This window comes from Ambystoma mexicanum, unplaced genomic scaffold, assembly GCF_040938575.1.
Source record: "Ambystoma mexicanum isolate Mex_15411 unplaced genomic scaffold, UKY_AmexF1_1 Mex_scaf1, whole genome shotgun sequence".
Lineage (NCBI taxonomy): Eukaryota > Metazoa > Chordata > Amphibia > Caudata > Ambystomatidae > Ambystoma > Ambystoma mexicanum.
This window is the reverse complement of record NW_027182324.1, coordinates 951,692-979,129: the sequence shown is the minus strand read 5'-3', so window position 1 is coordinate 979,129 and position 27,438 is coordinate 951,692. Positions and strand designations below refer to the sequence as shown.

Below are 27,438 nucleotides of genomic sequence, written 5' to 3'. Positions count from 1 at the left end.
TTTTAACATTGGGGAGACAGATTGGTCGAAAAAAAAGCAGACAGGCGCTGCTGAGATTCAAACTCAGGATCTCCTGTTTACTAGACAGGCACTTTAACCAACTAAGCCACAGCACCTTTTTTGCATCTGGTCTCCTTTCCTTCCTCATGTAATCATTTAGAAGTGAAATCCACTTTTTTTAAGGCTAGGCTTCTGTAGCAATATAACTTTTCAAAATGTTTTCCAATTGACTGAAACTCCATTGCACAAAACGAGCATGTCATTAATCGTCGATTTAGAGTGGACTGCATTGCCCAGTGTGTGCATTGAGGAGCACATGTTCGTCTTTACTGGGGAGCAAGTTTGCACTCATGAATGTGGCAAAACATTCAAATCCGTAAGTGGGTGAACATTAAAGTCCTAGATGCTGCAAATCTCTATATCTGGATACGGAATGACTGAAAAAAGTTATGTCTCCAGTGTCAAAATGTGTGTAATGCACTAGTAATTCATTTCCTTTATTGCCCAGTGAGGTAGCCATGTATGGAGGTGCTGTAGAGTGAAAATCAAGTTTCAAATGGGCAGTGATCCCTGTGCCTGGATAGCTCAGTCGGTAGAGCATCAGACTTTTCATCTGAGGGTCCAGGGTTCAAGTCCCTGTTCAGGCGTACCTTTGCTTCTTTTACAAAAAATTAAGCAGGAAATATGAATTGCTCATTCTAATATGTGCTATTTCTGATGGCATCGCAACCTTGGGCAATATGACTCTAAGGTAGTGGAGTCCAGAGTTCTTGGATGCTTTGCCAACATTTCAAGCCTGACTGTGCTTCTAAATAGCATGAAATAGCAATCTTTGTACAAAGTTTTAATATTGGGGAGACAGATTGGTCGAAAAAAAAGCAGACAGGCGCTGCTGAGATTTGAACTCAGGATCTCCTGTTTACTAGACAGGCGCTTTAACCAACTAAGCCGCAGCACCTTTTTTGCATCTGGTCTCCTTTCCTTCCTCATGTAATCATTTAGAAGTGAAATCCACTTTTTTAAGGCTGGGCTTCTGTTGCAATATAACTTTTCAAAATGTTTTCCAATTGACTGAAACTCCATTGCACAAAACGAGCATGTCATTAATCGTCGATTTAGAGTGGACTGCATTGCCCAGTGTGTGCATTGAGGAGCACATGTTCGTCTTTACTGGGGAGCAAGTTTGCACTCATGAATGTGGCAAAACATTCAAATCCGTAAGTGGGTGAACATTAAAGTCCTAGATGCTGCAAATCTCTATATCTGGATACGGAATGTCTGAAAAAAGTTATGTCTCCAGTGTCAAAATGTGTGTAATGCACTAGTAATTCATTTCCTTTATTGACCAGTGAGGTAGCCATGTATGGAGGTACTGTAGAGTGAAAATCAAGTTTCAAATGGGCAGTGATCCCTGTGCCTGGATAGCTCAGTCGGTAGAGCATCAGACTTTTAATCTGAGGGTCCAGGGTTCAAGTCACTGTTCAGGCGTACCTTTGCTTCTTTTACAAAAAATTAAGCAGGAAATATGAATTGCTCATTCTAATATGTGCTATTTCTGATGGCATCGCAACCTTGGGCAATATGACTCTAAGGTAGTGGAGTCCAGAGTTCTTGGAGGCTTTGCCAACATTTCAAGCCTGACTGTGCTTCTAAATAGCATGAAATAGCAATCTTTGTACAAAGTTTTAACATTGGGGAGACAGATTGGTCGAAAAAAAAGCAGACAGGCGCTGCTGAGATTTGAACTCAGGATCTCCTGTTTACTAGACAGGCGCTTTAACCAACTAAGCCGCAGCACCTTTTTTGCATCTGGTCTCCTTTCCTTCCTCATGTAATCATTTAGAAGTGAAATACACTTTTTTAAGGCTGGGCTTCTGTTGCAATATAACTTTTCAAAATGTTTTCCAATTGACTGAAACTCCATTGCACAAAACGAGCATGTCATTAATCGTCGATTTAGAGTGGACTGCATTGCCCAGTGTGTGCATTGAGGAGCACATGTTCGTCTTTACTGGGGAGCAAGTTTGCACTCATGAATGTGGCAAAACATTCAAATCCGTAAGTGGGTGAACATTAAAGTCCTAGATGCTGCAAATCTCTATATCTGGATACGGAATGACTGAAAAAAGTTATGTCTCCAGTGTCAAAATGTGTGTAATGCACTAGTAATTCATTTCCTTTATTGCCCAGTGAGGTAGCCATGTATGGAGGTGCTGTAGAGTGAAAATCAAGTTTCAAATGGGCAGTAATCCCTGTGCCTGGATAGCTCAGTCGGTAGAGCATCAGACTTTTAATCTGAGGGTCCAGGGTTCAAGTCCCTGTTCAGGCGTACCTTTGCTTCTTTTACAAAAAATTAAGCAGGAAATATGAATTGCTCATTCTAATATGTGCTATTTCTGATGGCATCGCAACCTTGGGCAATATGACTCTAAGGTAGTGGAGTCCAGAGTTCTTGGATGCTTTGCCAACATTTCAAGCCTGACTGTGCTTCTAAATAGCATGAAATAGCAATCTTTGTACAAAGTTTTAATATTGGGGAGACAGATTGGTCGAAAAAAAAGCAGACAGGCGCTGCTGAGATTCGAACTCAGGATCTCCTGTTTACTAGACAGGCGCTTTAACCAACTAAGCCGCAGCACCTTTTTTGCATCTGGTCTCCTTTCCTTCCTCATGTAATCATTTAGAAGTGAAATCCACTTTTTTAAGGCTGGGCTTCTGTTGCAATATAACTTTTCAAAATGTTTTCCAATTGACTGAAACTCCATTGCACAAAACGAGCATGTCATTAATCGTCGATTTAGAGTGGACTGCATTGCCCAGTGTGTGCATTGAGGAGCACATGTTCGTCTTTACTGGGGAGCAAGTTTGCACTCATGAATGTGGCAAAACATTCAAATCCGTAAGTGGGTGACCATTAAAGTCCTACATGCTGCAAATCTCTATATCTGGATACGGAATGACTGAAAAAAGTTATGTCTCCAGTGTCAAAATGTGTGTAATGCACTAGTAATTCATTTCCTTTATTGACCAGTGAGGTAGCCATGTATGGAGGTGCTGTAGAGTGAAAATCAAGTTTCAAATGGGCAGTGATCCCTGTGCCTGGATAGCTCAGTCGGTAGAGCATCAGACTTTTAATCTGAGGGTCCAGGGTTCAAGTCACTGTTCAGGCGTACCTTTGCTTCTTTTACAAAAAATTAAGCAGGAAATATGAATTGCTCATTCTAATATGTGCTATTTCTGATGGCATCGCAACCTTGGGCAATATGACTCTAAGGTAGTGGAGTCCAGAGTTCTTGGATGCTTTGCCAACATTTCAAGCCTGACTGTGCTTCTAAATAGCATGAAATAGCAATCTTTGTACAAAGTTTTAATATTGGGGAGACAGACTGGTCGAAAAAAAAGCAGACAGGCGCTGGTGAGATTCGAACTCAGGATCTCCTGTTTACTAGACAGGCGCTTTAACCAACTAAGCCACAGCACCTTTTTTGCATCTGGTCTCCTTTCCTTCCTCATGTAATCATTTAGAAGTGAAATCCACTTTTTTAAGGCTGGGCTTCTGTTGCAATATAACTTTTCAAAATGTTTTCCAATTGACTGAAACTCCATTGCACAAAACGAGCATGTCAGTAATCGACGATTTAGAGTGGACTGCATTGCCCAGTGTGTGCATTGAGGAGCACATGTACGTCTTTACTGGTGAGCAAGTTTGCACTCATGAATGCGGCAAAACATTCAAATGCGTGGGCTGGATGACCATTAAAGTCCTACATGCTGCAAATCTCTATATCTGGATACGGAATGACTGAAAAAAGTTATGTCTCCAGTGTCAAAATGTGTGTAATGCACTAGTAATTCATTTCCTTTATTGACCAGTGAGGTAGCCATGTATGGAGGTGCTGTAGAGTGAAAATCAAGTTTCAAATGGCAGTGATCTCTGTGCCTGGATAGCTCAGTCGGTAGAGCATCAGACTTTTAATCTGAGGGTCCAGGGTTCAAGTCCCTGTTCAGGCGTACCTTTGCTTCTTTTACAATAAATTAAGCAGGAAATATGAATTGCTCATTCTAATATTTGCTATTTCTGATGGCATCACAACCTTGGGCAATATGACTCTAAGGTAGTGGAGACCAGAGTTCTTGGGTGCTTTGCCAACGTTTCAAGCCTGACTGTGCTTCTAAATAGCATGAAATAGCAATCTTTGTACAAAGTTTTAATATTGGGGAGACAGATTGGTCGAAAAAAAAAGCAGAGAGGCGCTGCTGAGATTCGAACTCAGGATCTCCTTTTTACTAGACAGGCGCTTTAACCAACTAAGCCACAGCACCTTTTTTGCATCTGGTCTCCTTTCCTTCCTCATGTAATCATTTAGAAGTGAAATCCACTTTTTTTTAAGGCTGGGCTTCTGTTGCAATATAACTTTTCAAAATGTTTTCCAATTGACTGAAACTCCATTGCACAAAACGAGCATGTCATTAATCGTCGATTTAGAGTGGACTGCATTGCCCAGTGTGTGCATTGAGGAGCACATGTTCGTCTTTAATGGGGAGCAAGTTTGCACTCATGAATGTGGCAAAACATTCAAATCCGTAAGTGGGTGAACATTAAAGTCCTAGATGCTGCAAATCTCTATATCTGGATACGGAATGACTGAAAAAAGTTATGTCTCCAGTGTCAAAATGTGTGTAATGCACTAGTAATTCATTTCCTTTATTGACCAGTGAGGTAGCCATGTATGGAGGTGCTGTAGAGTGAAAATCAAGTTTCAAATGGGCTGTGATCCCTGTGCCTGGATAGCTCAGTTGGTAGAGCATCAGACTTTTAATCTGAGGGTCCAGGGTTCAAGTCCCTGTTCAGGCGTACCTTTGCTTCTTTTACAAAAAATTAAGCAGGAAATATGAATTGCTCATTCTAATATGTGCTATTTCTGATGGCATCGCAACCTTGGGCAATATGACTCTAAGGTAGTGGAGTCCAGAGTTCTTGGATGCTTTGCCAACATTTCAAGCCTGACTGTGCTTCTAAATAGCATGAAATAGCAATCTTTGTACAAAGTTTTAATATTGGGGAGACAGATTGGTCGAAAAAAAAGCAGACAGGCGCTGCTGAGATTCAAACTCAGGATCTCCTGTTTACTAGACAGGCGCTTTAACCAACTAAGCCGCAGCACCTTTTTTGCATCTGGTCTCCTTTCCTTCCTCATGTAATCATTTAGAAGTGAAATCCACTTTTTTAAGGCTGGGCTTCTGTTGCAATATAACTTTTCAAAATGTTTTCCAATTGACTGAAACTCCATTGCACAAAACGAGCATGTCATTAATCGTCGATTTAGAGTGGACTGCATTGCCCAGTGTGTGCATTGAGGAGCACATGTTCGTCTTTACTGGGGAGCAAGTTTGCACTCATGAATGTGGCAAAACATTCAAATCCGTAAGTGGGTGAACATTAAAGTCCTAGATGCTGCAAATCTCTATATCTGGATACGGAATGTCTGAAAAAAGTTATGTCTCCAGTGTCAAAATGTGTGTAATGCACTAGTAATTCATTTCCTTTATTGACCAGTGAGGTAGCCATGTATGGAGGTACTGTAGAGTGAAAATCAAGTTTCAAATGGGCAGTGATCCCTGTGCCTGGATAGCTCAGTCGGTAGAGCATCAGACTTTTAATCTGAGGGTCCAGGGTTCAAGTCACTGTTCAGGCGTACCTTTGCTTCTTTTACAAAAAATTAAGCAGGAAATATGAATTGCTCATTCTAATATGTGCTATTTCTGATGGCATCGCAACCCTGGGCAATATGACTCTAAGGTAGTGGAGTCCAGAGTTCTTGGAGGCTTTGCCAACATTTCAAGCCTGACTGTGCTTCTAAATAGCATGAAATAGCAATCTTTGTACAAAGTTTTAACATTGGGGAGACAGATTGGTCGAAAAAAAAGCAGACAGGCGCTGCTGAGATTCAAACTCAGGATCTCCTGTTTACTAGACAGGCGCTTTAACCAACTAAGCCACAGCACCTTTTTTGCATCTGGTCTCCTTTCCTTCCTCATGTAATCATTTAGAAGTGAAATCCACTTTTTTTAAGGCTAGGCTTCTGTTGCAATATAACTTTTCAAAATGTTTTCCAATTGACTGAAACTCCATTGCACAAAACGAGCATGTCAGTAATCGTCGATTTAGAGTGGACTGCATTGCCCAGTGTGTGCATTGAGGAGCACATGTTCGTCTTTACTGGGGAGCAAGTTTGCACTCATGAATGTGGCAAAACATTCAAATCCGTAAGTGGGTGACCATTAAAGTCCTACATGCTGCAAATCTCTATATCTGGATACGGAATGACTGAAAAAAGTTATGTCTCCAGTGTCAAAATGTGTGTAATGCACTAGTAATTCATTTCCTTTATTGACCAGTGAGGTAGCCATGTATGGAGGTGCTGTAGAGTGAAAATCAAGTTTCAAATGGGCAGTGATCCCTGTGCCTGGATAGCTCAGTCGGTAGAGCATCAGACTTTTAATCTGAGGGTCCAGGGTTCAAGTCCCTGTTCAGGCGTACCTTTGCTTCTTTTACAAAAAATTAAGCAGGAAATATGAATTGCTCATTCTAATATGTGCTATTTCTGATGGCATCGCAACCTTGGGCAATATGACTCTAAGGTAGTGGAGTCCAGAGTTCTTGGATGCTTTGCCAACATTTCAAGCCTGACTGTGCTTCTAAATAGCATGAAATAGCAATCTTTGTACAAAGTTTTAATATTGGGGAGACAGATTGGTCGAAAAAAAAGCAGACAGGCGCTGCTGAGATTCGAACTCAGGATCTCCTGTTTACTAGACAGGCGCTTTAACCAACTAAGCCGCAGCACCTTTTTTGCATCTGGTCTCCTTTCCTTCCTCATGTAATCATTTAGAAGTGAAATCCACTTTTTTAAGGCTGGGCTTCTGTTGCAATATAACTTTTCAAAATGTTTTCCAATTGACTGAAACTCCATTGCACAAAACGAGCATGTCATTAATCGTCGATTTAGAGTGGACTGCATTGCCCAGTGTGTGCATTGAGGAGCACATGTTCGTCTTTACTGGGGAGCAAGTTTGCACTCATGAATGTGGCAAAACATTCAAATCCGTAAGTGGGTGACCATTAAAGTCCTACATGCTGCAAATCTCTATATCTGGATACGGAATGACTGAAAAAAGTTATGTCTCCAGTGTCAAAATGTGTGTAATGCACTAGTAATTCATTTCCTTTATTGACCAGTGAGGTAGCCATGTATGGAGGTGCTGTAGAGTGAAAATCAAGTTTCAAATGGGCAGTGATCCCTGTGCCTGGATAGCTCAGTCGGTAGAGCATCAGACTTTTAATCTGAGGGTCCAGGGTTCAAGTCCCTGTTCAGGCGTACCTTTGCTTCTTTTACAAAAAATTAAGCAGGAAATATGAATTGCTCATTCTAATATGTGCTATTTCTGATGGCATCGCAACCTTGGGCAATATGACTCTAAGGTAGTGGAGTCCAGAGTTCTTGGATGCTTTGCCAACATTTCAAGCCTGACTGTGCTTCTAAATAGCATGAAATAGCAATCTTTGTACAAAGTTTTAACATTGGGGAGACAGATTGGTCGAAAAAAAAGCAGACAGGCGCTGGTGAGATTCGAACTCAGGATCTCCTGTTTACTAGACAGGCGCTTTAACCAACTAAGCCACAGCACCTTTTTTGCATCTGGTCTCCTTTCCTTCCTCATGTAATCATTTAGAAGTGAAATCCACTTTTTTAAGGCTGGGCTTCTGTTGCAATATAACTTTTCAAAATGTTTTCCAATTGACTGAAACTCCATTGCACAAAACGAGCATGTCATTAATCGTCGATTTAGAGTGGACTGCATTGCCCAGTGTGTGCATTGAGGAGCACATGTTCGTCTTTACTGGGGAGCAAGTTTGCACTCATGAATGTGGCAAAACATTCAAATCCGTAAGTGGGTGACCATTAAAGTCCTACATGCTGCAAATCTCTATATCTGGATATGGAATGACTGAAAAAAGTTATGTCTCCAGTGTCAAAATGTGTGTAATGCACTAGTAATTCATTTCCTTTATTGACCAGTGAGGTAGCCATGTATGGAGGTGCTGTAGAGTGAAAATCAAGTTTCAAATGGGCAGTGATCCCTGTGCCTGGATAGCTCAGTCGGTAGAGCATCAGACTTTTAATCTGAGGGTCCAGGGTTCAAGTCCCTGTTCAGGCGTACCTTTGCTTCTTTTACAAAAAATTAAGCAGGAAATATGAATTGCTCATTCTAATATGTGCTATTTCTGATGGCATCGCAACCTTGGGCAATATGACTCTAAGGTAGTGGAGTCCAGAGTTCTTGGATGCTTTGCCAACATTTCAAGCCTGACTGTGCTTCTAAATAGCATGAAATAGCAATCTTTGTACAAAGTTTTAACATTGGGGAGACAGATTGGTCGAAAAAAAAGCAGACAGGCGCTGCTGAGATTTGAACTCAGGATCTCCTGTTTACTAGACAGGCGCTTTAACCAACTAAGCCGCAGCACCTTTTTTGCATCTGGTCTCCTTTCCTTCCTCATGTAATCATTTAGAAGTGAAATACACTTTTTTAAGGCTGGGCTTCTGTTGCAATATAACTTTTCAAAATGTTTTCCAATTGACTGAAACTCCATTGCACAAAACGAGCATGTCATTAATCGTCGATTTAGAGTGGACTGCATTGCCCAGTGTGTGCATTGAGGAGCACATGTTCGTCTTTACTGGGGAGCAAGTTTGCACTCATGAATGTGGCAAAACATTCAAATCCGTAAGTGGGTGAACATTAAAGTCCTAGATGCTGCAAATCTCTATATCTGGATACGGAATGACTGAAAAAAGTTATGTCTCCAGTGTCAAAATGTGTGTAATGCACTAGTAATTCATTTCCTTTATTGACCAGTGAGGTAGCCATGTATGGAGGTACTGTAGAGTGAAAATCAAGTTTCAAATGGGCAGTGATCCCTGTGCCTGGATAGCTCAGTCGGTAGAGCATCAGACTTTTAATCTGAGGGTCCAGGGTTCAAGTCACTGTTCAGGCGTACCTTTGCTTCTTTTACAAAAAATTAAGCAGGAAATATGAATTGCTCATTCTAATATGTGCTATTTCTGATGGCATCGCAACCCTGGGCAATATGACTCTAAGGTAGTGGAGTCCAGAGTTCTTGGAGGCTTTGCCAACATTTCAAGCCTGACTGTGCTTCTAAATAGCATGAAATAGCAATCTTTGTACAAAGTTTTAACATTGGGGAGACAGATTGGTCGAAAAAAAAGCAGACAAGCGCTGCTGAGATTCAAACTCAGGATCTCCTGTTTACTAGACAGGCGCTTTAACCAACTAAGCCACAGCACCTTTTTTGCATCTGGTCTCCTTTCCTTCCTCATGTAATCATTTAGAAGTGAAATCCACTTTTTTTAAGGCTAGGCTTCTGTTGCAATATAACTTTTCAAAATGTTTTCCAATTGACTGAAACTCCATTGCACAAAACGAGCATGTCAGTAATCGTCGATTTAGAGTGGACTGCATTGCCCAGTGTGTGCATTGAGGAGCACATGTTCGTCTTTACTGGGGAGCAAGTTTGCACTCATGAATGTGGCAAAACATTCAAATCCATAAGTGGGTGACCATTAAAGTCCTACATGCTGCAAATCTCTATATCTGGATACGGAATGACTGAAAAAAGTTATGTCTCCAGTGTCAAAATGTGTGTAATGCACTAGTAATTCATTTCCTTTATTGACCAGTGAGGTAGCCATGTATGGAGGTGCTGTAGAGTGAAAATCAAGTTTCAAATGGGCAGTGATCCCTGTGCCTGGATAGCTCAGTCGGTAGAGCATCAGACTTTTAATCTGAGGGTCCAGGGTTCAAGTCCCTGTTCAGGCGTACCTTTGCTTCTTTTACAAAAAATTAAGCAGGAAATATGAATTGCTCATTCTAATATGTGCTATTTCTGATGGCATCGCAACCTTGGGCAATATGACTCTAAGGTAGTGGAGTCCAGAGTTCTTGGATGCTTTGCCAACATTTCAAGCCTGACTGTGCTTCTAAATAGCATGAAATAGCAATCTTTGTACAAAGTTTTAATATTGGGGAGACAGATTGGTCGAAAAAAAAGCAGACAGGCGCTGCTGAGATTCGAACTCAGGATCTCCTGTTTACTAGACAGGCACTTTAACCAACTAAGCCACAGCACCTTTTTTGCATCTGGTTTCCTTTCCTTCCTCATGTAATCATTTAGAAGTGAAATCCACTTTTTTAAGGCTGGGCTTCTGTTGCAATATAACTTTTCAAAATGTTTTCCAATTGACTGAAACTCCATTGCACAAAACGAGCATGTCATTAATCGTCGATTTAGAGTGGACTGCATTGCCCAGTGTGTGCATTGAGGAGCACATGTTCGTCTTTACTGGGGAGCAAGTTTGCACTCATGAATGTGGCAAAACATTCAAATCCGTAAGTGGGTGAACATTAAAGTCCTAGATGCTGCAAATCTCTATATCTGGATACGGAATGACTGAAAAAAGTTATGTCTCCAGTGTCAAAATGTGTGTAATGCACTAGTAATTAATTTCCTTTATTGACCAGTGAGGTAGCCATGTATGGAGGTGCTGTAGAGTGAAAATCAAGTTTCAAATGGGCAGTGATCCCTGTGCCTGGATAGCTCAGTCGGTAGAGCATCAGACTTTTAATCTGAGGGTCCAGGGTTCAAGTCACTGTTCAGGTGTACCTTTGCTTCTTTTACAAAAAATTAAGCAGGAAATATGAATTGCTCATTCTAATATGTGCTATTTCTGATGGCATCGCAACCTTGGGCAATATGACTCTAAGGTAGTGGAGTCCAGAGTTCTTGGAGGCTTTGCCAACATTTCAAGCCTGACTGTGCTTCTAAATAGCATGAAATAGCAATCTTTGTACAAAGTTTTAACATTGGGGAGACAGATTGGTCGAAAAAAAAGCAGACAGGCGCTGCTGAGATTCAAACTCAGGATCTCCTGTTTACTAGACAGGCGCTTTAACCAACTAAGCCACAGCACCTTTTTTGCATCTGGTCTCCTTTCCTTCCTCATGTAATCATTTAGAAGTGAAATCCACTTTTTTTAAGGCTAGGCTTCTGTAGCAATATAACTTTTCAAAATGTTTTCCAATTGACTGAAACTCCATTGCACAAAACGAGCATGTCATTAATCGTCGATTTAGAGTGGACTGCATTGCCCAGTGTGTGCATTGAGGAGCACATGTTCGTCTTTACTGGGGAGCAAGTTTGCACTCATGAATGTGGCAAAACATTCAAATCCGTAAGTGGGTGAACATTAAAGTCCTAGATGCTGCAAATCTCTATATCTGGATACGGAATGACTGAAAAAAGTTATGTCTCCAGTGTCAAAATGTGTGTAATGCACTAGTAATTCATTTCCTTTATTGACCAGTGAGGTAGCCATGTATGGAGGTGCTGTAGAGTGAAAATCAAGTTTCAAATGGGCAGTGATCCCTGTGCCTGGATAGCTCAGTCGGTAGAGCATCAGAATTTTCATCTGAGGGTCCAGGGTTCAAGTCCCTGTTCAGGCGTACCTTTGCTTCTTTTACAAAAAATTAAGCAGGAAATATGAATTGCTCATTCTAATATGTGCTATTTCTGATGGCATCGCAACCTTGGGCAATATGACTCTAAGGTAGTGGAGTCCAGAGTTCTTGGATGCTTTGCCAACATTTCAAGCCTGACTGTGCTTCTAAATAGCATGAAATAGCAATCTTTGTACAAAGTTTTAATATTGGGGAGACAGATTGGTCGAAAAAAAAGCAGACAGGCGCTGCTGAGATTTGAACTCAGGATCTCCTGTTTACTAGACAGGCGCTTTAACCAACTAAGCCGCAGCACCTTTTTTGCATCTGGTCTCCTTTCCTTCCTCATGTAATCATTTAGAAGTGAAATCCACTTTTTTAAGGCTGGGCTTCTGTTGCAATATAACTTTTCAAAATGTTTTCCAATTGACTGAAACTCCATTGCACAAAACGAGCATGTCATTAATCGTCGATTTAGAGTGGACTGCATTGCCCAGTGTGTGCATTGAGGAGCACATGTTCGTCTTTACTGGGGAGCAAGTTTGCACTCATGAATGTGGCAAAACATTCAAATCTGTAAGTGGGTGAACATTAAAGTCCTAGATGCTGCAAATCTCTATATCTGGATACGGAATGACTGAAAAAAGTTATGTCTCCAGTGTCAAAATGTGTGTAATGCACTAGTAATTCATTTCCTTTATTGCCCAGTGAGGTAGCCATGTATGGAGGTGCTGTAGAGTGAAAATCAAGTTTCAAATGGGCAGTAATCCCTGTGCCTGGATAGCTCAGTCGGTAGAGCATCAGACTTTTAATCTGAGGGTCCAGGGTTCAAGTCCCTGTTCAGGCGTACCTTTGCTTCTTTTACAAAAAATTAAGCAGGAAATATGAATTGCTCATTCTAATATGTGCTATTTCTGATGGCATCGCAACCTTGGGCAATATGACTCTAAGGTAGTGGAGTCCAGAGTTCTTGGATGCTTTGCCAACATTTCAAGCCTGACTGTGCTTCTAAATAGCATGAAATAGCAATCTTTGTACAAAGTTTTAATATTGGGGAGACAGATTGGTCGAAAAAAAAGCAGACAGGCGCTGCTGAGATTCGAACTCAGGATCTCCTGTTTACTAGACAGGCGCTTTAACCAACTAAGCCGCAGCACCTTTTTTGCATCTGGTCTCCTTTCCTTCCTCATGTAATCATTTAGAAGTGAAATCCACTTTTTTAAGGCTGGGCTTCTGTTGCAATATAACTTTTCAAAATGTTTTCCAATTGACTGAAACTCCATTGCACAAAACGAGCATGTCATTAATCGTCGATTTAGAGTGGACTGCATTGCCCAGTGTGTGCATTGAGGAGCACATGTTCGTCTTTACTGGGGAGCAAGTTTGCACTCATGAATGTGGCAAAACATTCAAATCCGTAAGTGGGTGACCATTAAAGTCCTACATGCTGCAAATCTCTATATCTGGATACGGAATGACTGAAAAAAGTTATGTCTCCAGTGTCAAAATGTGTGTAATGCACTAGTAATTCATTTCCTTTATTGACCAGTGAGGTAGCCATGTATGGAGGTGCTGTAGAGTGAAAATCAAGTTTCAAATGGGCAGTGATCCCTGTGCCTGGATAGCTCAGTCGGTAGAGCATCAGACTTTTAATCTGAGGGTCCAGGGTTCAAGTCCCTGTTCAGGCGTACCTTTGCTTCTTTTACAAAAAATTAAGCAGGAAATATGAATTGCTCATTCTAATATGTGCTATTTCTGATGGCATCGCAACCTTGGGCAATATGACTCTAAGGTAGTGGAGTCCAGAGTTCTTGGAGGCTTTGCCAACATTTCAAGCCTGACTGTGCTTCTAAATAGCATGAAATAGCAATCTTTGTACAAAGTTTTAACATTGGGGAGACAGATTGGTCGAAAAAAAAGCAGACAGGCGCTGCTGAGATTCAAACTCAGGATCTCCTGTTTACTAGACAGGCACTTTAACCAACTAAGCCACAGCACCTTTTTTGCATCTGGTCTCCTTTCCTTCCTCATGTAATCATTTAGAAGTGAAATCCACTTTTTTTAAGGCTAGGCTTCTGTAGCAATATAACTTTTCAAAATGTTTTCCAATTGACTGAAACTCCATTGCACAAAACGAGCATGTCATTAATCGTCGATTTAGAGTGGACTGCATTGCCCAGTGTGTGCATTGAGGAGCACATGTTCGTCTTTACTGGGGAGCAAGTTTGCACTCATGAATGTGGCAAAACATTCAAATCCGTAAGTGGGTGAACATTAAAGTCCTAGATGCTGCAAATCTCTATATCTGGATACGGAATGACTGAAAAAAGTTATGTCTCCAGTGTCAAAATGTGTGTAATGCACTAGTAATTCATTTCCTTTATTGCCCAGTGAGGTAGCCATGTATGGAGGTGCTGTAGAGTGAAAATCAAGTTTCAAATGGGTAGTGATCCCTGTGCCTGGATAGCTCAGTCGGTAGAGCATCAGACTTTTCATCTGAGGGTCCAGGGTTCAAGTCCCTGTTCAGGCGTACCTTTGCTTCTTTTACAAAAAATTAAGCAGGAAATATGAATTGCTCATTCTAATATGTGCTATTTCTGATGGCATCGCAACCTTGGGCAATATGACTCTAAGGTAGTGGAGTCCAGAGTTCTTGGATGCTTTGCCAACATTTCAAGCCTGACTGTGCTTCTAAATAGCATGAAATAGCAATCTTTGTACAAAGTTTTAATATTGGGGAGACAGATTGGTCGAAAAAAAAGCAGACAGGCGCTGCTGAGATTTGAACTCAGGATCTCCTGTTTACTAGACAGGCGCTTTAACCAACTAAGCCGCAGCACCTTTTTTGCATCTGGTCTCCTTTCCTTCCTCATGTAATCATTTAGAAGTGAAATCCACTTTTTTAAGGCTGGGCTTCTGTTGCAATATAACTTTTCAAAATGTTTTCCAATTGACTGAAACTCCATTGCACAAAACGAGCATGTCATTAATCGTCGATTTAGAGTGGACTGCATTGCCCAGTGTGTGCATTGAGGAGCACATGTTCGTCTTTACTGGGGAGCAAGTTTGCACTCATGAATGTGGCAAAACATTCAAATCCGTAAGTGGGTGACCATTAAAGTCCTACATGCTGCAAATCTCTATATCTGGATACGGAATGACTGAAAAAAGTTATGTCTCCAGTGTCAAAATGTGTGTAATGCACTAGTAATTCATTTCCTTTATTGACCAGTGAGGTAGCCATGTATGGAGGTGCTGTAGAGTGAAAATCAAGTTTCAAATGGGCAGTGATCCCTGTGCCTGGATAGCTCAGTCGGTAGAGCATCAGACTTTTAATCTGAGGGTCCAGGGTTCAAGTCCCTGTTCAGGCGTACCTTTGCTTCTTTTACAAAAAATTAAGCAGGAAATATGAATTGCTCATTCTAATATGTGCTATTTCTGATGGCATCGCAACCTTGGGCAATATGACTCTAAGGTAGTGGAGTCCAGAGTTCTTGGATGCTTTGCCAACATTTCAAGCCTGACTGTGCTTCTAAATAGCATGAAATAGCAATCTTTGTACAAAGTTTTAATATTGGGGAGACAGATTGGTCGAAAAAAAAGCAGACAGGCGCTGCTGAGATTCGAACTCAGGATCTCCTGTTTACTAGACAGGCGCTTTAACCAACTAAGCCGCAGCACCTTTTTTGCATCTGGTCTCCTTTCCTTCCTCATGTAATCATTTAGAAGTGAAATCCACTTTTTTAAGGCTGGGCTTCTGTTGCAATATAACTTTTCAAAATGTTTTCCAATTGACTGAAACTCCATTGCACAAAACGAGCATGTCATTAATCGTCGATTTAGAGTGGACTGCATTGCCCAGTGTGTGCATTGAGGAGCACATGTTCGTCTTTACTGGGGAGCAAGTTTGCACTCATGAATGTGGCAAAACATTCAAATCCGTAAGTGGGTGACCATTAAAGTCCTACATGCTGCAAATCTCTATATCTGGATACGGAATGACTGAAAAAAGTTATGTCTCCAGTGTCAAAATGTGTGTAATGCACTAGTAATTCATTTCCTTTATTGACCAGTGAGGTAGCCATGTATGGAGGTGCTGTAGAGTGAAAATCAAGTTTCAAATGGGCAGTGATCCCTGTGCCTGGATAGCTCAGTCGGTAGAGCATCAGACTTTTAATCTGAGGGTCCAGGGTTCAAGTCCCTGTTCAGGCGTACCTTTGCTTCTTTTACAAAAAATTAAGCAGGAAATATGAATTGCTCATTCTAATATGTGCTATTTCTGATGGCATCGCAACCTTGGGCAATATGACTCTAAGGTAGTGGAGTCCAGAGTTCTTGGATGCTTTGCCAACATTTCAAGCCTGACTGTGCTTCTAAATAGCATGAAATAGCAATCTTTGTACAAAGTTTTAACATTGGGGAGACAGATTGGTCGAAAAAAAAGCAGACAGGCGCTGGTGAGATTCGAACTCAGGATCTCCTGTTTACTAGACAGGCGCTTTAACCAACTAAGCCACAGCACCTTTTTTGCATCTGGTCTCCTTTCCTTCCTCATGTAATCATTTAGAAGTGAAATCCACTTTTTTAAGGCTGGGCTTCTGTTGCAATATAACTTTTCAAAATGTTTTCCAATTGACTGAAACTCCATTGCACAAAACGAGCATGTCATTAATCGTCGATTTAGAGTGGACTGCATTGCCCAGTGTGTGCATTGAGGAGCACATGTTCGTCTTTACTGGGGAGCAAGTTTGCACTCATGAATGTGGCAAAACATTCAAATCCGTAAGTGGGTGACCATTAAAGTCCTACATGCTGCAAATCTCTATATCTGGATATGGAATGACTGAAAAAAGTTATGTCTCCAGTGTCAAAATGTGTGTAATGCACTAGTAATTCATTTCCTTTATTGACCAGTGAGGTAGCCATGTATGGAGGTGCTGTAGAGTGAAAATCAAGTTTCAAATGGGCAGTGATCCCTGTGCCTGGATAGCTCAGTCGGTAGAGCATCAGACTTTTAATCTGAGGGTCCAGGGTTCAAGTCCCTGTTCAGGCGTACCTTTGCTTCTTTTACAAAAAATTAAGCAGGAAATATGAATTGCTCATTCTAATATGTGCTATTTCTGATGGCATCGCAACCTTGGGCAATATGACTCTAAGGTAGTGGAGTCCAGAGTTCTTGGATGCTTTGCCAACATTTCAAGCCTGACTGTGCTTCTAAATAGCATGAAATAGCAATCTTTGTACAAAGTTTTAATATTGGGGAGACAGATTGGTCGAAAAAAAAGCAGACAGGCGCTGCTGAGATTTGAACTCAGGATCTCCTGTTTACTAGACAGGCGCTTTAACCAACTAAGCCGCAGCACCTTTTTTGCATCTGGTCTCCTTTCCTTCCTCATGTAATCATTTAGAAGTGAAATACACTTTTTTAAGGCTGGGCTTCTGTTGCAATATAACTTTTCAAAATGTTTTCCAATTGACTGAAACTCCATTGCACAAAACGAGCATGTCATTAATCGTCGATTTAGAGTGGACTGCATTGCCCAGTGTGTGCATTGAGGAGCACATGTTCGTCTTTACTGGGGAGCAAGTTTGCACTCATGAATGTGGCAAAACATTCAAATCCGTAAGTGGGTGAACATTAAAGTCCTAGATGCTGCAAATCTCTATATCTGGATACGGAATGACTGAAAAAAGTTATGTCTCCAGTGTCAAAATGTGTGTAATGCACTAGTAATTCATTTCCTTTATTGACCAGTGAGGTAGCCATGTATGGAGGTACTGTAGAGTGAAAATCAAGTTTCAAATGGGCAGTGATCCCTGTGCCTGGATAGCTCAGTCGGTAGAGCATCAGACTTTTAATCTGAGGGTCCAGGGTTCAAGTCACTGTTCAGGCGTACCTTTGCTTCTTTTACAAAAAATTAAGCAGGAAATATGAATTGCTCATTCTAATATGTGCTATTTCTGATGGCATCGCAACCCTGGGCAATATGACTCTAAGGTAGTGGAGTCCAGAGTTCTTGGAGGCTTTGCCAACATTTCAAGCCTGACTGTGCTTCTAAATAGCATGAAATAGCAATCTTTGTACAAAGTTTTAACATTGGGGAGACAGATTGGTCGAAAAAAAAGCAGACAGGCGCTGCTGAGATTCAAACTCAGGATCTCCTGTTTACTAGACAGGCGCTTTAACCAACTAAGCCACAGCACCTTTTTTGCATCTGGTCTCCTTTCCTTCCTCATGTAATCATTTAGAAGTGAAATCCACTTTTTTTAAGGCTAGGCTTCTGTTGCAATATAACTTTTCAAAATGTTTTCCAATTGACTGAAACTCCATTGCACAAAACGAGCATGTCAGTAATCGTCGATTTAGAGTGGACTGCATTGCCCAGTGTGTGCATTGAGGAGCACATGTTCGTCTTTACTGGGGAGCAAGTTTGCACTCATGAATGTGGCAAAACATTCAAATCCATAAGTGGGTGACCATTAAAGTCCTACATGCTGCAAATCTCTATATCTGGATACGGAATGACTGAAAAAAGTTATGTCTCCAGTGTCAAAATGTGTGTAATGCACTAGTAATTCATTTCCTTTATTGACCAGTGAGGTAGCCATGTATGGAGGTGCTGTAGAGTGAAAATCAAGTTTCAAATGGGCAGTGATCCCTGTGCCTGGATAGCTCAGTCGGTAGAGCATCAGACTTTTAATCTGAGGGTCCAGGGTTCAAGTCCCTGTTCAGGCGTACCTTTGCTTCTTTTACAAAAAATTAAGCAGGAAATATGAATTGCTCATTCTAATATGTGCTATTTCTGATGGCATCGCAACCTTGGGCAATATGACTCTAAGGTAGTGGAGTCCAGAGTTCTTGGATGCTTTGCCAACATTTCAAGCCTGACTGTGCTTCTAAATAGCATGAAATAGCAATCTTTGTACAAAGTTTTAATATTGGGGAGACAGATTGGTCGAAAAAAAAGCAGACAGGCGCTGCTGAGATTCGAACTCAGGATCTCCTGTTTACTAGACAGGCACTTTAACCAACTAAGCCACAGCACCTTTTTTGCATCTGGTTTCCTTTCCTTCCTCATGTAATCATTTAGAAGTGAAATCCACTTTTTTAAGGCTGGGCTTCTGTTGCAATATAACTTTTCAAAATGTTTTCCAATTGACTGAAACTCCATTGCACAAAACGAGCATGTCATTAATCGTCGATTTAGAGTGGACTGCATTGCCCAGTGTGTGCATTGAGGAGCACATGTTCGTCTTTACTGGGGAGCAAGTTTGCACTCATGAATGTGGCAAAACATTCAAATCCGTAAGTGGGTGAACATTAAAGTCCTAGATGCTGCAAATCTCTATATCTGGATACGGAATGACTGAAAAAAGTTATGTCTCCAGTGTCAAAATGTGTGTAATGCACTAGTAATTAATTTCCTTTATTGACCAGTGAGGTAGCCATGTATGGAGGTGCTGTAGAGTGAAAATCAAGTTTCAAATGGGCAGTGATCCCTGTGCCTGGATAGCTCAGTCGGTAGAGCATCAGACTTTTAATCTGAGGGTCCAGGGTTCAAGTCACTGTTCAGGTGTACCTTTGCTTCTTTTACAAAAAATTAAGCAGGAAATATGAATTGCTCATTCTAATATGTGCTATTTCTGATGGCATCGCAACCTTGGGCAATATGACTCTAAGGTAGTGGAGTCCAGAGTTCTTGGAGGCTTTGCCAACATTTCAAGCCTGACTGTGCTTCTAAATAGCATGAAATAGCAATCTTTGTACAAAGTTTTAACATTGGGGAGACAGATTGGTCGAAAAAAAAGCAGACAGGCGCTGCTGAGATTCAAACTCAGGATCTCCTGTTTACTAGACAGGCGCTTTAACCAACTAAGCCACAGCACCTTTTTTGCATCTGGTCTCCTTTCCTTCCTCATGTAATCATTTAGAAGTGAAATCCACTTTTTTTAAGGCTAGGCTTCTGTAGCAATATAACTTTTCAAAATGTTTTCCAATTGACTGAAACTCCATTGCACAAAACGAGCATGTCATTAATCGTCGATTTAGAGTGGACTGCATTGCCCAGTGTGTGCATTGAGGAGCACATGTTCGTCTTTACTGGGGAGCAAGTTTGCACTCATGAATGTGGCAAAACATTCAAATCCGTAAGTGGGTGAACATTAAAGTCCTAGATGCTGCAAATCTCTATATCTGGATACGGAATGACTGAAAAAAGTTATGTCTCCAGTGTCAAAATGTGTGTAATGCACTAGTAATTCATTTCCTTTATTGACCAGTGAGGTAGCCATGTATGGAGGTGCTGTAGAGTGAAAATCAAGTTTCAAATGGGCAGTGATCCCTGTGCCTGGATAGCTCAGTCGGTAGAGCATCAGAATTTTCATCTGAGGGTCCAGGGTTCAAGTCCCTGTTCAGGCGTACCTTTGCTTCTTTTACAAAAAATTAAGCAGGAAATATGAATTGCTCATTCTAATATGTGCTATTTCTGATGGCATCGCAACCTTGGGCAATATGACTCTAAGGTAGTGGAGTCCAGAGTTCTTGGATGCTTTGCCAACATTTCAAGCCTGACTGTGCTTCTAAATAGCATGAAATAGCAATCTTTGTACAAAGTTTTAATATTGGGGAGACAGATTGGTCGAAAAAAAAGCAGACAGGCGCTGCTGAGATTTGAACTCAGGATCTCCTGTTTACTAGACAGGCGCTTTAACCAACTAAGCCGCAGCACCTTTTTTGCATCTGGTCTCCTTTCCTTCCTCATGTAATCATTTAGAAGTGAAATCCACTTTTTTAAGGCTGGGCTTCTGTTGCAATATAACTTTTCAAAATGTTTTCCAATTGACTGAAACTCCATTGCACAAAACGAGCATGTCATTAATCGTCGATTTAGAGTGGACTGCATTGCCCAGTGTGTGCATTGAGGAGCACATGTTCGTCTTTACTGGGGAGCAAGTTTGCACTCATGAATGTGGCAAAACATTCAAATCTGTAAGTGGGTGAACATTAAAGTCCTAGATGCTGCAAATCTCTATATCTGGATACGGAATGACTGAAAAAAGTTATGTCTCCAGTGTCAAAATGTGTGTAATGCACTAGTAATTCATTTCCTTTATTGCCCAGTGAGGTAGCCATGTATGGAGGTGCTGTAGAGTGAAAATCAAGTTTCAAATGGGCAGTAATCCCTGTGCCTGGATAGCTCAGTCGGTAGAGCATCAGACTTTTAATCTGAGGGTCCAGGGTTCAAGTCCCTGTTCAGGCGTACCTTTGCTTCTTTTACAAAAAATTAAGCAGGAAATATGAATTGCTCATTCTAATATGTGCTATTTCTGATGGCATCGCAACCTTGGGCAATATGACTCTAAGGTAGTGGAGTCCAGAGTTCTTGGATGCTTTGCCAACATTTCAAGCCTGACTGTGCTTCTAAATAGCATGAAATAGCAATCTTTGTACAAAGTTTTAATATTGGGGAGACAGATTGGTCGAAAAAAAAGCAGACAGGCGCTGCTGAGATTCGAACTCAGGATCTCCTGTTTACTAGACAGGCGCTTTAACCAACTAAGCCGCAGCACCTTTTTTGCATCTGGTCTCCTTTCCTTCCTCATGTAATCATTTAGAAGTGAAATCCACTTTTTTAAGGCTGGGCTTCTGTTGCAATATAACTTTTCAAAATGTTTTCCAATTGACTGAAACTCCATTGCACAAAACGAGCATGTCATTAATCGTCGATTTAGAGTGGACTGCATTGCCCAGTGTGTGCATTGAGGAGCACATGTTCGTCTTTACTGGGGAGCAAGTTTGCACTCATGAATGTGGCAAAACATTCAAATCCGTAAGTGGGTGACCATTAAAGTCCTACATGCTGCAAATCTCTATATCTGGATACGGAATGACTGAAAAAAGTTATGTCTCCAGTGTCAAAATGTGTGTAATGCACTAGTAATTCATTTCCTTTATTGACCAGTGAGGTAGCCATGTATGGAGGTGCTGTAGAGTGAAAATCAAGTTTCAAATGGGCAGTGATCCCTGTGCCTGGATAGCTCAGTCGGTAGAGCATCAGACTTTTAATCTGAGGGTCCAGGGTTCAAGTCCCTGTTCAGGCGTACCTTTGCTTCTTTTACAAAAAATTAAGCAGGAAATATGAATTGCTCATTCTAATATGTGCTATTTCTGATGGCATCGCAACCTTGGGCAATATGACTCTAAGGTAGTGGAGTCCAGAGTTCTTGGAGGCTTTGCCAACATTTCAAGCCTGACTGTGCTTCTAAATAGCATGAAATAGCAATCTTTGTACAAAGTTTTAACATTGGGGAGACAGATTGGTCGAAAAAAAAGCAGACAGGCGCTGCTGAGATTCAAACTCAGGATCTCCTGTTTACTAGACAGGCACTTTAACCAACTAAGCCACAGCACCTTTTTTGCATCTGGTCTCCTTTCCTTCCTCATGTAATCATTTAGAAGTGAAATCCACTTTTTTTAAGGCTAGGCTTCTGTAGCAATATAACTTTTCAAAATGTTTTCCAATTGACTGAAACTCCATTGCACAAAACGAGCATGTCATTAATCGTCGATTTAGAGTGGACTGCATTGCCCAGTGTGTGCATTGAGGAGCACATGTTCGTCTTTACTGGGGAGCAAGTTTGCACTCATGAATGTGGCAAAACATTCAAATCCGTAAGTGGGTGAACATTAAAGTCCTAGATGCTGCAAATCTCTATATCTGGATACGGAATGACTGAAAAAAGTTATGTCTCCAGTGTCAAAATGTGTGTAATGCACTAGTAATTCATTTCCTTTATTGCCCAGTGAGGTAGCCATGTATGGAGGTGCTGTAGAGTGAAAATCAAGTTTCAAATGGGTAGTGATCCCTGTGCCTGGATAGCTCAGTCGGTAGAGCATCAGACTTTTCATCTGAGGGTCCAGGGTTCAAGTCCCTGTTCAGGCGTACCTTTGCTTCTTTTACAAAAAATTAAGCAGGAAATATGAATTGCTCATTCTAATATGTGCTATTTCTGATGGCATCGCAACCTTGGGCAATATGACTCTAAGGTAGTGGAGTCCAGAGTTCTTGGATGCTTTGCCAACATTTCAAGCCTGACTGTGCTTCTAAATAGCATGAAATAGCAATCTTTGTACAAAGTTTTAATATTGGGGAGACAGATTGGTCGAAAAAAAAGCAGACAGGCGCTGCTGAGATTTGAACTCAGGATCTCCTGTTTACTAGACAGGCGCTTTAACCAACTAAGCCGCAGCACCTTTTTTGCATCTGGTCTCCTTTCCTTCCTCATGTAATCATTTAGAAGTGAAATCCACTTTTTTAAGGCTGGGCTTCTGTTGCAATATAACTTTTCAAAATGTTTTCCAATTGACTGAAACTCCATTGCACAAAACGAGCATGTCATTAATCGTCGATTTAGAGTGGACTGCATTGCCCAGTGTGTGCATTGAGGAGCACATGTTCGTCTTTACTGGGGAGCAAGTTTGCACTCATGAATGTGGCAAAACATTCAAATCCGTAAGTGGGTGAACATTAAAGTCCTAGATGCTGCAAATCTCTATATCTGGATACGGAATGTCTGAAAAAAGTTATGTCTCCAGTGTCAAAATGTGTGTAATGCACTAGTAATTCATTTCCTTTATTGACCAGTGAGGTAGCCATGTATGGAGGTACTGTAGAGTGAAAATCAAGTTTCAAATGGGCAGTGATCCCTGTGCCTGGATAGCTCAGTCGGTAGAGCATCAGACTTTTAATCTGAGGGTCCAGGGTTCAAGTCACTGTTCAGGCGTACCTTTGCTTCTTTTACAAAAAATTAAGCAGGAAATATGAATTGCTCATTCTAATATGTGCTATTTCTGATGGCATCGCAACCTTGGGCAATATGACTCTAAGGTAGTGGAGTCCAGAGTTCTTGGAGGCTTTGCCAACATTTCAAGCCTGACTGTGCTTCTAAATAGCATGAAATAGCAATCTTTGTACAAAGTTTTAACATTGGGGAGACAGATTGGTCGAAAAAAAAGCAGACAGGCGCTGCTGAGATTTGAACTCAGGATCTCCTGTTTACTAGACAGGCGCTTTAACCAACTAAGCCGCAGCACCTTTTTTGCATCTGGTCTCCTTTCCTTCCTCATGTAATCATTTAGAAGTGAAATACACTTTTTTAAGGCTGGGCTTCTGTTGCAATATAACTTTTCAAAATGTTTTCCAATTGACTGAAACTCCATTGCACAAAACGAGCATGTCATTAATCGTCGATTTAGAGTGGACTGCATTGCCCAGTGTGTGCATTGAGGAGCACATGTTCGTCTTTACTGGGGAGCAAGTTTGCACTCATGAATGTGGCAAAACATTCAAATCCGTAAGTGGGTGAACATTAAAGTCCTAGATGCTGCAAATCTCTATATCTGGATACGGAATGACTGAAAAAAGTTATGTCTCCAGTGTCAAAATGTGTGTAATGCACTAGTAATTCATTTCCTTTATTGCCCAGTGAGGTAGCCATGTATGGAGGTGCTGTAGAGTGAAAATCAAGTTTCAAATGGGCAGTAATCCCTGTGCCTGGATAGCTCAGTCGGTAGAGCATCAGACTTTTAATCTGAGGGTCCAGGGTTCAAGTCCCTGTTCAGGCGTACCTTTGCTTCTTTTACAAAAAATTAAGCAGGAAATATGAATTGCTCATTCTAATATGTGCTATTTCTGATGGCATCGCAACCTTGGGCAATATGACTCTAAGGTAGTGGAGTCCAGAGTTCTTGGATGCTTTGCCAACATTTCAAGCCTGACTGTGCTTCTAAATAGCATGAAATAGCAATCTTTGTACAAAGTTTTAATATTGGGGAGACAGATTGGTCGAAAAAAAAGCAGACAGGCGCTGCTGAGATTCGAACTCAGGATCTCCTGTTTACTAGACAGGCGCTTTAACCAACTAAGCCGCAGCACCTTTTTTGCATCTGGTCTCCTTTCCTTCCTCATGTAATCATTTAGAAGTGAAATCCACTTTTTTAAGGCTGGGCTTCTGTTGCAATATAACTTTTCAAAATGTTTTCCAATTGACTGAAACTCCATTGCACAAAACGAGCATGTCATTAATCGTCGATTTAGAGTGGACTGCATTGCCCAGTGTGTGCATTGAGGAGCACATGTTCGTCTTTACTGGGGAGCAAGTTTGCACTCATGAATGTGGCAAAACATTCAAATCCGTAAGTGGGTGACCATTAAAGTCCTACATGCTGCAAATCTCTATATCTGGATACGGAATGACTGAAAAAAGTTATGTCTCCAGTGTCAAAATGTGTGTAATGCACTAGTAATTCATTTCCTTTATTGACCAGTGAGGTAGCCATGTATGGAGGTGCTGTAGAGTGAAAATCAAGTTTCAAATGGGCAGTGATCCCTGTGCCTGGATAGCTCAGTCGGTAGAGCATCAGACTTTTAATCTGAGGGTCCAGGGTTCAAGTCACTGTTCAGGCGTACCTTTGCTTCTTTTACAAAAAATTAAGCAGGAAATATGAATTGCTCATTCTAATATGTGCTATTTCTGATGGCATCGCAACCTTGGGCAATATGACTCTAAGGTAGTGGAGTCCAGAGTTCTTGGATGCTTTGCCAACATTTCAAGCCTGACTGTGCTTCTAAATAGCATGAAATAGCAATCTTTGTACAAAGTTTTAATATTGGGGAGACAGACTGGTCGAAAAAAAAGCAGACAGGCGCTGGTGAGATTCGAACTCAGGATCTCCTGTTTACTAGACAGGCGCTTTAACCAACTAAGCCACAGCACCTTTTTTGCATCTGGTCTCCTTTCCTTCCTCATGTAATCATTTAGAAGTGAAATCCACTTTTTTAAGGCTGGGCTTCTGTTGCAATATAACTTTTCAAAATGTTTTCCAATTGACTGAAACTCCATTGCACAAAACGAGCATGTCAGTAATCGACGATTTAGAGTGGACTGCATTGCCCAGTGTGTGCATTGAGGAGCACATGTACGTCTTTACTGGTGAGCAAGTTTGCACTCATGAATGCGGCAAAACATTCAAATGCGTGGGCTGGATGACCATTAAAGTCCTACATGCTGCAAATCTCTATATCTGGATACGGAATGACTGAAAAAAGTTATGTCTCCAGTGTCAAAATGTGTGTAATGCACTAGTAATTCATTTCCTTTATTGACCAGTGAGGTAGCCATGTATGGAGGTGCTGTAGAGTGAAAATCAAGTTTCAAATGGCAGTGATCCCTGTGCCTGGATAGCTCAGTCGGTAGAGCATCAGACTTTTAATCTGAGGGTCCAGGGTTCAAGTCCCCGTTCAGGCGTACCTTTGCTTCTTTTACAATAAATTAAGCAGGAAATATGAATTGCTCATTCTAATATTTGCTATTTCTGATGGCATCACAACCTTGGGCAATATGACTCTAAGGTAGTGGAGACCAGAGTTCTTGGGTGCTTTGCCAACGTTTCAAGCCTGACTGTGCTTCTAAATAGCATGAAATAGCAATCTTTGTACAAAGTTTTAATATTGGGGAGACAGATTGGTCGAAAAAAAAAGCAGAGAGGCGCTGCTGAGATTCGAACTCAGGATCTCCTTTTTACTAGACAGGCGCTTTAACCAACTAAGCCACAGCACCTTTTTTGCATCTGGTCTCCTTTCCTTCCTCATGTAATCATTTAGAAGTGAAATCCACTTTTTTTTAAGGCTGGGCTTCTGTTGCAATATAACTTTTCAAAATGTTTTCCAATTGACTGAAACTCCATTGCACAAAACGAGCATGTCATTAATCGTCGATTTAGAGTGGACTGCATTGCCCAGTGTGTGCATTGAGGAGCACATGTTCGTCTTTAATGGGGAGCAAGTTTGCACTCATGAATGTGGCAAAACATTCAAATCCGTAAGTGGGTGAACATTAAAGTCCTAGATGCTGCAAATCTCTATATCTGGATACGGAATGACTGAAAAAAGTTATGTCTCCAGTGTCAAAATGTGTGTAATGCACTAGTAATTCATTTCCTTTATTGACCAGTGAGGTAGCCATGTATGGAGGTGCTGTAGAGTGAAAATCAAGTTTCAAATGGGCTGTGATCCCTGTGCCTGGATAGCTCAGTTGGTAGAGCATCAGACTTTTAATCTGAGGGTCCAGGGTTCAAGTCCCTGTTCAGGCGTACCTTTGCTTCTTTTACAAAAAATTAAGCAGGAAATATGAATTGCTCATTCTAATATGTGCTATTTCTGATGGCATCGCAACCTTGGGCAATATGACTCTAAGGTAGTGGAGTCCAGAGTTCTTGGATGCTTTGCCAACATTTCAAGCCTGACTGTGCTTCTAAATAGCATGAAATAGCAATCTTTGTACAAAGTTTTAATATTGGGGAGACAGATTGGTCGAAAAAAAAGCAGACAGGCGCTGCTGAGATTCAAACTCAGGATCTCCTGTTTACTAGACAGGCGCTTTAACCAACTAAGCCGCAGCACCTTTTTTGCATCTGGTCTCCTTTCCTTCCTCATGTAATCATTTAGAAGTGAAATCCACTTTTTTAAGGCTGGGCTTCTGTTGCAATATAACTTTTCAAAATGTTTTCCAATTGACTGAAACTCCATTGCACAAAACGAGCATGTCATTAATCGTCGATTTAGAGTGGACTGCATTGCCCAGTGTGTGCATTGAGGAGCACATGTTCGTCTTTACTGGGGAGCAAGTTTGCACTCATGAATGTGGCAAAACATTCAAATCCGTAAGTGGGTGAACATTAAAGTCCTAGATGCTGCAAATCTCTATATCTGGATACGGAATGTCTGAAAAAAGTTATGTCTCCAGTGTCAAAATGTGTGTAATGCACTAGTAATTCATTTCCTTTATTGACCAGTGAGG

The 27,438-nt window shown here is 41.1% G+C and overlaps 17 non-coding genes across 17 annotated transcripts; all 17 read left to right on the top strand.

Moving 5' to 3' along the window:
• The first annotated feature begins 2,256 nt into the window (after positions 1 to 2,256).
• On the top strand, positions 2,257 to 2,329 carry TRNAK-UUU (transfer RNA lysine (anticodon UUU)). Its single transcript has one exon. It is a non-coding gene; the product is annotated as a tRNA-Lys (tRNA).
• Positions 2,330 to 3,938: 1,609 nt separating this feature from the next.
• TRNAK-UUU (transfer RNA lysine (anticodon UUU)) lies at positions 3,939 to 4,011 on the top strand. Its single transcript has one exon. It is a non-coding gene; the product is annotated as a tRNA-Lys (tRNA).
• Positions 4,012 to 4,782: 771 nt separating this feature from the next.
• Positions 4,783 to 4,855, top strand: TRNAK-UUU (transfer RNA lysine (anticodon UUU)). The gene has a single exon. It is a non-coding gene; the product is annotated as a tRNA-Lys (tRNA).
• A 1,610-nt stretch (positions 4,856 to 6,465) lies between these two features.
• On the top strand, positions 6,466 to 6,538 carry TRNAK-UUU (transfer RNA lysine (anticodon UUU)). Its single transcript has one exon. It is a non-coding gene; the product is annotated as a tRNA-Lys (tRNA).
• Positions 6,539 to 7,306: 768 nt separating this feature from the next.
• Positions 7,307 to 7,379, top strand: TRNAK-UUU (transfer RNA lysine (anticodon UUU)). Its single transcript has one exon. It is a non-coding gene; the product is annotated as a tRNA-Lys (tRNA).
• Positions 7,380 to 8,147: 768 nt separating this feature from the next.
• Positions 8,148 to 8,220, top strand: TRNAK-UUU (transfer RNA lysine (anticodon UUU)). Its single transcript has one exon. It is a non-coding gene; the product is annotated as a tRNA-Lys (tRNA).
• A 1,610-nt stretch (positions 8,221 to 9,830) lies between these two features.
• TRNAK-UUU (transfer RNA lysine (anticodon UUU)) lies at positions 9,831 to 9,903 on the top strand. Its single transcript has one exon. It is a non-coding gene; the product is annotated as a tRNA-Lys (tRNA).
• Positions 9,904 to 12,354: 2,451 nt separating this feature from the next.
• TRNAK-UUU (transfer RNA lysine (anticodon UUU)) lies at positions 12,355 to 12,427 on the top strand. The gene has a single exon. It is a non-coding gene; the product is annotated as a tRNA-Lys (tRNA).
• A 768-nt stretch (positions 12,428 to 13,195) lies between these two features.
• On the top strand, positions 13,196 to 13,268 carry TRNAK-UUU (transfer RNA lysine (anticodon UUU)). Its single transcript has one exon. It is a non-coding gene; the product is annotated as a tRNA-Lys (tRNA).
• Positions 13,269 to 14,878: 1,610 nt separating this feature from the next.
• On the top strand, positions 14,879 to 14,951 carry TRNAK-UUU (transfer RNA lysine (anticodon UUU)). The gene has a single exon. It is a non-coding gene; the product is annotated as a tRNA-Lys (tRNA).
• A 768-nt stretch (positions 14,952 to 15,719) lies between these two features.
• TRNAK-UUU (transfer RNA lysine (anticodon UUU)) lies at positions 15,720 to 15,792 on the top strand. The gene has a single exon. It is a non-coding gene; the product is annotated as a tRNA-Lys (tRNA).
• Positions 15,793 to 16,560: 768 nt separating this feature from the next.
• Positions 16,561 to 16,633, top strand: TRNAK-UUU (transfer RNA lysine (anticodon UUU)). The gene has a single exon. It is a non-coding gene; the product is annotated as a tRNA-Lys (tRNA).
• A 1,610-nt stretch (positions 16,634 to 18,243) lies between these two features.
• Positions 18,244 to 18,316, top strand: TRNAK-UUU (transfer RNA lysine (anticodon UUU)). The gene has a single exon. It is a non-coding gene; the product is annotated as a tRNA-Lys (tRNA).
• Positions 18,317 to 20,767: 2,451 nt separating this feature from the next.
• Positions 20,768 to 20,840, top strand: TRNAK-UUU (transfer RNA lysine (anticodon UUU)). Its single transcript has one exon. It is a non-coding gene; the product is annotated as a tRNA-Lys (tRNA).
• Positions 20,841 to 21,608: 768 nt separating this feature from the next.
• TRNAK-UUU (transfer RNA lysine (anticodon UUU)) lies at positions 21,609 to 21,681 on the top strand. The gene has a single exon. It is a non-coding gene; the product is annotated as a tRNA-Lys (tRNA).
• Positions 21,682 to 24,132: 2,451 nt separating this feature from the next.
• TRNAK-UUU (transfer RNA lysine (anticodon UUU)) lies at positions 24,133 to 24,205 on the top strand. The gene has a single exon. It is a non-coding gene; the product is annotated as a tRNA-Lys (tRNA).
• A 2,453-nt stretch (positions 24,206 to 26,658) lies between these two features.
• On the top strand, positions 26,659 to 26,731 carry TRNAK-UUU (transfer RNA lysine (anticodon UUU)). Its single transcript has one exon. It is a non-coding gene; the product is annotated as a tRNA-Lys (tRNA).
• Positions 26,732 to 27,438: the final 707 nt, after the last annotated feature.